The sequence below is a fragment of the Hordeum vulgare genome, chromosome 3H, assembly GCF_904849725.1.
Source record: "Hordeum vulgare subsp. vulgare chromosome 3H, MorexV3_pseudomolecules_assembly, whole genome shotgun sequence".
Taxonomy (NCBI): domain Eukaryota; kingdom Viridiplantae; phylum Streptophyta; class Magnoliopsida; order Poales; family Poaceae; genus Hordeum; species Hordeum vulgare.
The window spans coordinates 466,135,234-466,144,106 of NC_058520.1; the positions used below are offsets into that span (position 1 = coordinate 466,135,234).

The 8,873-nt window shown below is 49.0% G+C and overlaps 1 pseudogene; it reads left to right on the top strand.

The window, feature by feature from the left end:
* Positions 1-3,482: 3,482 nt before the first annotated feature.
* On the top strand, positions 3,483-4,054 carry LOC123443797 (annotated as a pseudogene).
* The last annotated feature ends 4,819 nt before the right edge of the window (positions 4,055-8,873 follow it).

An 8,873-nucleotide genomic window follows, 5' to 3' on the forward strand; every position in this document is an offset into this window, starting at 1 on the left:
GCAGCCCTGGTGAGGGAAGCACCGCGGCGACGAGCAGGGGATCTGGCTGTAGGTGCTGGAGCCTTTGGGGTCGTAGAGCAGGCTCATCTGGCGGTGGCAGTGGCGGCAGGGCTTGCACTGGAGCCAGATGAGGTCGCTCCCGGTGTCGATCACGAGCAGCGCGCTGGTGGACGGGGTACCCACGCCGACGGACGCGAAGTACTCGCCGCTGTCGAAGGGGAGCCCGGACATGACAGGGGAGTGGAGGCGGTCGTCGTGCGCCGAGGAGCGGAGGAGGCCGAGGGACGCCATGAGCGCCGCGTAGCGCGCGGCGTCGGCGGCCGCGCGGAGGCTACCCCGGCTGGCGCCCGGCGGCGGCGGGAAGACCGCGTCGCGGTGGACGACGGGGATGCGGAGGGTTGCTGGTGGCCGTGTGGCATTCGTCGTTGACGCGGAGAAGGAGAGGAGGAGGAGCGTGAAAAACATACGTTTGTGCGGCGCCATGGTAGGATGGAGATTTGAGAATGGAGGGAAGCGAGTAGACAGGTATGTTGGATCCATGCAGCGATCAGGATCAGTGGCGGTTTCCTGACCATTTTTACGTGGAGTTTCTTCTTGCGCATGCGTTAAAATTCCTGATTAATTGCTGGGTGTTTCAGAAGCCCCGGCTCGATCTTTTGTACAACCCCGCCACTGGTCTTCAGCTTACTTTGCCGTTTCCCTTCGATCCCTTGCAGGCTTGCACCACTCCTTCGATTTGGACTGTTTACTTGTAGAGGGATAAATATTTTTTCCAAGCCTTTGCCAGTGAACGGAAGCGAGTAAACACCATCAATAAACTGAAGACGGAGGATGGAGCGTTGGTGGAGGGAAATGAGGGGTTGAAGAACCTCGTCACTAACAGCATCTTCAACAGCCGCGCTTCGCGCCGCGTCCAAAAAATTTATTTGCCGCGTGCGCTTCGGCTAATTTGGCGCGGAGCAGCGCGCAAAAATGCAAACATGTGAATTTGACACAAACAAGTTGATGTATAAAAGTTCATGCCCACAAATTCATCCAACCAAGTTTAAAATGCAAACAAGTTCAAGACATATGAACGAAAGACACATCAATCATCATCTTTCTCGTCTTCGTCCTCATCTTCCGAAGACGATTCTTCCGCCTCCGTAGATGAATCTTCCTCCCAAACCTCATCACGCACCGCATCACTTGAAGCTCCGACGGTGTTGGCAAGATCTTCAACGGCGGCCGGAGGTGCACCCATGCCTCCCATGAGAGAAGCAAAACTCATGCCTCCCATGGCGCCGAGGCCACCGCCACCCATGGCGCCGAGGCCACCGCCACCCATGGCACCAAGGCCACCGCCACCCGTGCCGCGGATCAAGGCTCTTTTTTGGATCAAGACTTCCTCACGGGCAAGGTTGTGCCACTTGGGTTAAGCTTGTCAACTGCCTTTTGTGCGGCCGCCCACTTTTGACAATCCGAATTGATGGTCGACCATCGGGACCGAAGTGATCTCTCGGAGCGGTCAATTCCACTCACGTTCTGAGCATCAAAGTATTCTTTCATTGGCCCCCAATAAGCATCTCTACTTTGATCACCTCCAATGGATGGATGCCTCGACACTTGCAACCAAGTATTGCATAGTAATTTGTCATCGTTGGTGGTGTAATTGCCCGCTCTTCCTTTCGGCGCCGCGACAATGCCCTCACCCTCCTCGTCCACCTCAAACTCATGGTCGTCCAAATGGATGTCATTGGTTTGAGACCAATGCGAATTGTTGGACCCAACACCCATAGTTGACATGTATGCATCATGGTTGAGACTACAAAGTTTTTGAACAATGCAAATATAAGCTATCTATATGATGATGCATTGAAAAAATAACAAGAAAATAAAAGTTGGATTTTTTTTTCACCTTGGGGGCATTTCGTCGAACACGTGGTGCGCGTCGGCCGCCGGCTCAACGAGTGAACTCGCCGGCGCTTCGGTAGACGCCGCGCCGGTCCGCCGTCCTGCAAGCTTCTTCTTCGTCTTCGAGCTCCCGGAACCGTCTGCCGCCTTCTTCTTGCCGGATGTTTTTCCTTTCTTCGACCCCACCGCGGCGGCACGGGACGGGACGGCGCCGGCACGACGCCACCCGTCGGCGTGGTCATCCGCGGCGGCAAGAAGAGGCTGCGCGCGAGGCCGACGGTCGGCGGAGCTCCGCTCGCCGCGGTAGGGTTTTCGGCGGCGGCGGGGGGAGGGGGGGGGGGAGGGGCTCACGGCTGTACAACGGGGTGAGCGGGGTGCCGGTCTGCGCGTCCATGGTGGCAGGGGCGCTGGCGCCGGCGCGCGGTGCGAAGGAGGAAGAAAGAGAGAAAGGTCGCGCTCGCGCTCGAGTCTGCCGCGCACGGAAGTGTGCGCTCCAAATTACCAGCGCGGGATGAGGCTATGGACAGCGCGCCCAACTTATTTTAGCGCGCGCGGTTTTTGCGCGTCCGCTGGAGCACCCCACCGCGTCGCGCGCGCGCTAAAAAGGGATATTTTTGGGCGCGGCGCTTGTTTTGCGCTGCTGTTGGAGATGCTCTAACTACTCCCTCTTTTAAAAATAAGTGTCTCAACTTTATAATAGCTCTAGTATAAAGTTATACAAAGCTTGACACAGTTATTTTGAGACAGAGGAAGTACTTTTCTTCATTGTGGCAGCTTTTGCATATGATGATTTCGTAAATATCATTACACCAAAGGTCACAACACAAATGAATGTGTTTCTTATGGCGGAGTTCATAGTCGAGGAGGTAAAGAATAATGCTCTTTACAAGAAGGCGCGGATGGCATGCTTGCGATTTTTTACAAGAAGTACTGACAGTTAGTTCATGACATCGTGGTACGTGAGGTATTACATGTGTGTTGATAACCGACAACATATCTAAGGAATGCAACAATACCTTAATGGTACTGATTTCGGAAGTAAGAGCATCTTTAATAGATGGTTCAAACGTAAAACTAACTAATTTTTAAACCGTCTGAGACCAAAAACGCAGCTCTAACAGACGGTTCATATGTAAAAAAATTAGACCGCGGCCTCCTCGCGATGTAAAATGCAACACCTCGCGGTGCAAATTTACATCACGAGATGCATGTGGTCCAAAACCAGCCGCCGCCCGCGAACGCCCAACCGACACTTCATTTCCTTTCCCCCCGCCCGCTCGCGACCTCCCGCCCGTCCGCCGCCCCCACAACCCACCGCCACCCCGCCGCACGCCGTCCGCATAAGATCCGACCCCGCCCGCCCCCCCGCCGCTGTTTTCACGCCGCTCTGCCGCCCGCACGCCGCCGCCCCGTGCGTCGCCGCCCCGTCCGCCCCGCCCCGTCCGTCCGCCGCAACTCCGCCCGGCCCCGGCCCGCCCGCCGTAGCTCCGACTCGTCCCGTGCGTCGTCGCCCCGTTCGCCCCGTCCGGCTCCGTCCGCCACCGCTCCGGCCGCACGCCGCGCCGCTCCACCGCTCTCACCGCTCTCTGATGGCGCCAAAGAAGATGTCGAAGGGCAAGTCGGGCTTCTTCGGCGTGAGGCAGAAACCTTCCGGTAACTGGGGAGTGGAGTTCTCCGATGCCGGGAGGCGTTGGTGGATCGGCACGTACCCCTCCGCCCACGAGGCCGCACGTGCCTACGACGTGGCGGTGTGGCGTGCCGAGAGGCCTCGGGAGAACCTCAACTTCCCAGAGATCGAGAGTCGGGTGGAAGCGGAGATGCTTGTGCCGCAGGGCATCAAGATGAAGGAGATCACGAAGAAGAAGAAGACGACGAAGAAGCCGTCGGTTGTTGTCAATGCCGGCGAGACCGACGAGGAGGCGATGGTGAGGTTTGCTCGGGAGCATCCGGAGTACGTCCAGGCCGAGCTGGAGCAATACTGGAAGCGTGGAGCGGACCAGAAGAAGGAGGACGAGGCCGGTCCTCGACGGTGATCCCCATCGAGTCCTCTTCCGAGGAGGACTGGGCAGACTTATCGAAGGAGGAGGAGGAGGAGGGGTGCGACGACCCGGAGAAGGAGGAGTTCTGGGAGCAGTTCCGCAGCTCCGACAATGAGGAGTAGTTTATCTAGTAGTTTGAAGTTCATGTTTGAAACTATGTTGAATTTGATGTTTGAACTATGTTGAATGGACTAGTAGTTTGTCGTTTTAAAATTTTTTACATCTTCATTTTCGACCATCTATTGGAGTTGCTCTTTTGTACCATCAATTTGGACCATCTGTTTGAGTTGAGCTTTTTTCGGAGCTCCAAAATGCACTTTTTGGCGGTCCAAATTTTACATCTTTGATTTTGGACCGCCAAATTTTGGACCATCTATTGGAGATGCTCTAAAGAACCCAGAACGTCTTAAAGGCTTACTATAAGCCTCTGCAACATTGTATAGAAGCCTGTGTCAAAGCTCATTGCCAAACCGGCTGAAATCCATACTGGGGAAGATCATATATGATAACCAAAGCGCCTTTGTACGGGGGAGACTAATCTCAGATAATACTTTGTTGGCATATAGGATGTCACATTTCCTGAAAATAAATAGTTCGGGGCTAAGGGTTTTGTTGCAGTGAAACCGAACATTAGTAAAGCGTACAATCATGTTGAATGAAGCTTCTTGGAGAGAATTCTTGACCGGTTGGGATTTTGTGAAAGCTTTGTTCAAGCCATTTCAAAGTGTATACGATTAGTTTCCTACAAAATCAAGGTCAACCTGGTGTATACCGAGACTGTTACTCCACACAGGGGATTGCGGCAGGGGGACACGATCACCCTACCTCTTCCTTTTGTTGTATATGGCGAGTTTGCTGTCAAATTTCGTGTGCGGTCGAAGGTTGATAGTTTTAGATGGGCCCTGGTGGCCGTTTATGGGGCGGCGCAACCTGAGCTTAAATCTGAGTTTCTCGTTGATTTAGTGAGAATATGTGGTAATGAAAAGCTTCCCATAATGGTTAGGGGAGATTTTAATATAATCAGAAGATAAGAGTAAAAAAATAATAACAACTTCCATGCAAGATGGTCACTTATGTTTAATATGGTTATCGAGAGTCTCGATTTGAGGGAGATTGGCCTCACTGGTACACAATTCACATGGGCAAACTCATTACCGGTGCCAACATATGAGAAGTTGGATCGGGTCGTGACCAGCGTAGAATGGGAACATAAATGCCCACTGATCTCAGTCCATGCCTTGCAGAGAGCCATCTCAGATCACACACCACTCATGGTCGACTCTCGGGAGGCGACTCATGTGGGTAATAGGGATTTCCCCCCTCTCTTTTGAATTAGGCTGGTTCGAGAGAGAAGGATTCATGGATCTTGTTGCTACTGAATGGGCCAAGGATTCTAGTGGGTATTCTAGTATGGAAAGATGGCAAAACAAAATCAGACACTTGCGCCAGTTCTTGAGAAGCTGGGCCAAGAATCAAAGTGGTATTTACAAAGTAGAAAAAGAGAGGCTTATTCAACTCATTAACGAGTTAGATGTGAAAGCAGAGTCTTCACTTCTTAATATCTAAGATCGGAATATTAAGATTGAGGCTGAGAAGAAGTTGCAAGCTTTTGTGTCAGAAGAGGAGATGAAATGGGCACTTCGAGCAAATGTGAACAAAGTGGTGTATGGTGATGATAACACACAATTTTTTCACATGATTGCAAATGGCAAGCATAGGAAAAAATAATAATTCAATTTGAGAAAGATGAAGGTACAATTGTAGGACATGAGAACCTTAAATTGTACATCACCGAATACTATAAGAAGGTGTTTGGTGCACCCGAAGAGAATTTTGTTTCTCTGGATGAGAGCACAACACGTGACATACCGCAACTTAGTTCAGATGAGAATGAGGTATTGTGAGCGCCCTTACTGAGAAAGAGGTGTTCGACGCAATATCACAAATGAAACAAAACAAGGCACCGAGACCGGATGGGTTTCTGGCGGAATTTTATAAAATATGTTGGTATATTATAAAGGGTGATTTTTTGCCTTTGTTCCATGACTTATTTAACGGCCAATTGCAGCTATTCCATCTTAACTTTGGAACAATAACGTTGTTGCCAAAGAAGGTGGAGGCTTTTCGCATTGAGCAGTTTAGGACGATATGTGTGCTGAATGTTAGTTTCAATTTTTTTTACAAAGGTTAGCATGAATAGGTTGACCCATATAGCTCTTTCGGTAGTCCAGCCGACTCAGACTGTGTTCATGCCAGGAAGACACATCTTAGAAGGAGTCTTGGTCTTGCATGAATCGTTACACGAAATCCATACAAAAAAACTTGATGGGGTCATCTTTAAGGTGGATTTCGAGAAGGCATATGATAAATTTAAATGGCCTTTCCTACAACAAGCCTTGTGGATGAAGGGGTTCAATGAATCTTGGAGGGGTCAGGTGGATGCTTTCATTCAGAAAGGTAGTGTGGGGATTAAAGTTAATGATGACACATGTCATTACTTTCAAACACATAAGGGACAGAGAGACAGGGAGATTCCATGTCTCTCGTGCTATTCAACATAGTCGTGGATATGTTGGCAGTCCTTATTGAGCAGGCTAAAGCTAATGGCGAGGTAGGAGGACTAGTTCCACATCTTGTAGAGGGGGGAGTGTCCATTCTACGATATGCGGATGATACGATCATCTTCGTGGAACATGATTTGGGAAAATCTAAGAATATGAAACTTATTTTGTGCCTATTTGAACAAATGTGTGGACTGAAAATTAATTTTAACAAAAGAAAATTGTTCTTCTTTGCGAAAGCAAAATAAGAACAAGATGCGTACATGCAACTACTCGGATGTGAAATGGGATCACTACCATTTAGTTACCTAGGGATTCCCATTCATCATAGACGATTGACAAATAGGGAATGTAAGTGTATTGAAGATAGATCTGAAAAAAGACAGAGTTGCTGGAAGGGCAAACTTATGTCTTATGGAGGTCGGCTGGTATTGATAAATTCAGTTTTGACAAGCGTGTCGATGTTCCTTCTATCTGTTAGAAATATGCCCTAGAGGCAATAATAAAATAGTTATTATTATATTTCATGTTTTCAAAATAATCGTTTATTATCCATGCTATAATTGTATTATATGGAAACACAAATGCATGTATGGATACATAGACAAAACATTGTCCTTAGTAAGCCTCTAGTTGACTAGCTCGCTGATCAAAGATGCTTAAGGTTTCATTGACATAAACATGTGTTGTCACTTGATAACGGGATCACATCATTAGGAGAATGATGTGATGGACAAGACCCAAAGTATGAACGTAGCATGTGATCATGTTATTTTATTGCTACTATTTTCTGCATGTCAAGTATACATTCCTATGACCATGAGATCATGTAACTCACTGACACCGGAGGAATGCCTTGTGTGTATCAAACGTCGCAACGTAGCTGGGTGACTATAAAGGTGGTCTACAGGTATCTCCGAAGGTGTCCATTGAGTTAGCATGGATCAAGACTGGGATTTGTCACTCCGTATGATGGAGAGGTATCTCGGGGCCCACTCAGTAATACAACATCACACACAAGCCTTGCAAGCAATGTGACTAAAGAGTTAGCCACGTAATTTTGTATTACGGAACGAGTAAAAATAGTTGCCGGTAACGAGATTCAAATAGGCATAGAGATACCGATGATCGAATCTCGGGCAAGTAACATACCGAAGGACAAATGGAATTTTATAGGGGATTAACTGAATCCTTGCCATAGAGGTTCTACCGATAAAGATCTTTATAGAATATGTAGAAGCCAATATGGACATCCAGGTCCCGCTATTGGTTATTGACTGGAGAGTGTCTCAGGTCATGTATGCATAGTTCTCGAACCCGCGGGGTCTGCACATCTAAGGTTTGATGACATTTCGGTATTATTGAGATATGTGTGTTGGTGACCGAAAGTTGTTCAGAGTCCCGGATGAGACCCCGGACATCTTGAGGAGCTACGGAATGGTCCGGGGATAAATATTGATATGTATGAAAGTTGCATTTGGTTTCCGGAAAGTTTTCGGGCAGTACCGGGAGTGGCGAATGGGTTCCGGGGTTTTACCGGGAGGGTCCACCCACCCGGGAGAGAACCTAATAGGACTAAAGGTGCTGCACCAGACCTTAGTGGGCTGGTGCGGCCAGCCCAGGAGGGCCAATTTCGGCCAAGTGCAAAATGAAAAGGAAAAAGAAAAAAAAGGAAGGAGGTGGCCAAGTAGGAAGGGATTCCTCCACCAAACCGAATTGGAGGAGGATGTCATGGGTATAAGCCTGACAGTAGATGAGTAGGGTTCGAAAGTAGAGGGCAGAGTCCTAGCTACGGCAAGGTTGTATGAGTTCAGGCCCCTGTGCGGTGGAGGTAACAGGCCTACGTCTCAGTGCTCTGGAGCTTTTGTGTCGAGTGAAATACATGTGTTATAGAATGCGAACCCTTGTGTCAGAGGGGAGGGGTGGCTTATATAGAGTGCGCTGCCCCTCATAAGTGTCCAGCCTTCAAGGGTGCAATAAGTGAGATTGAATGAATACGTTACATGTAACGTATGCCATAAATGACAATAACTACAGTAGGTTAACGTCTGACCGTTAACCTCACTGGAGTGGCTTCTGGCCTTCTATGTCGACTGGCTTCTGGTCTTCATCGAGTGGAATCCAGTCGGCAGTCACGAGATGATCTCCGAGTGCTTTCCTACCGAGTGGACAAGAGGATGTCTTAATCCAGTCAGTAGGTATCTTGTGACCTCTAAGCTAATAATGAGGTGCCCTTGGGTAGGATTTATAGGTCAGGCCTATGACCCTACCCTAGGGCTACAATCCCATCATTAGCCCCTGAATGAATCGAGGTTCGATTGGTGAAGGTGTATTTGTAAATCTCGATATAGCAGACTGAGTTTGAATGCTCTTCCAAGTT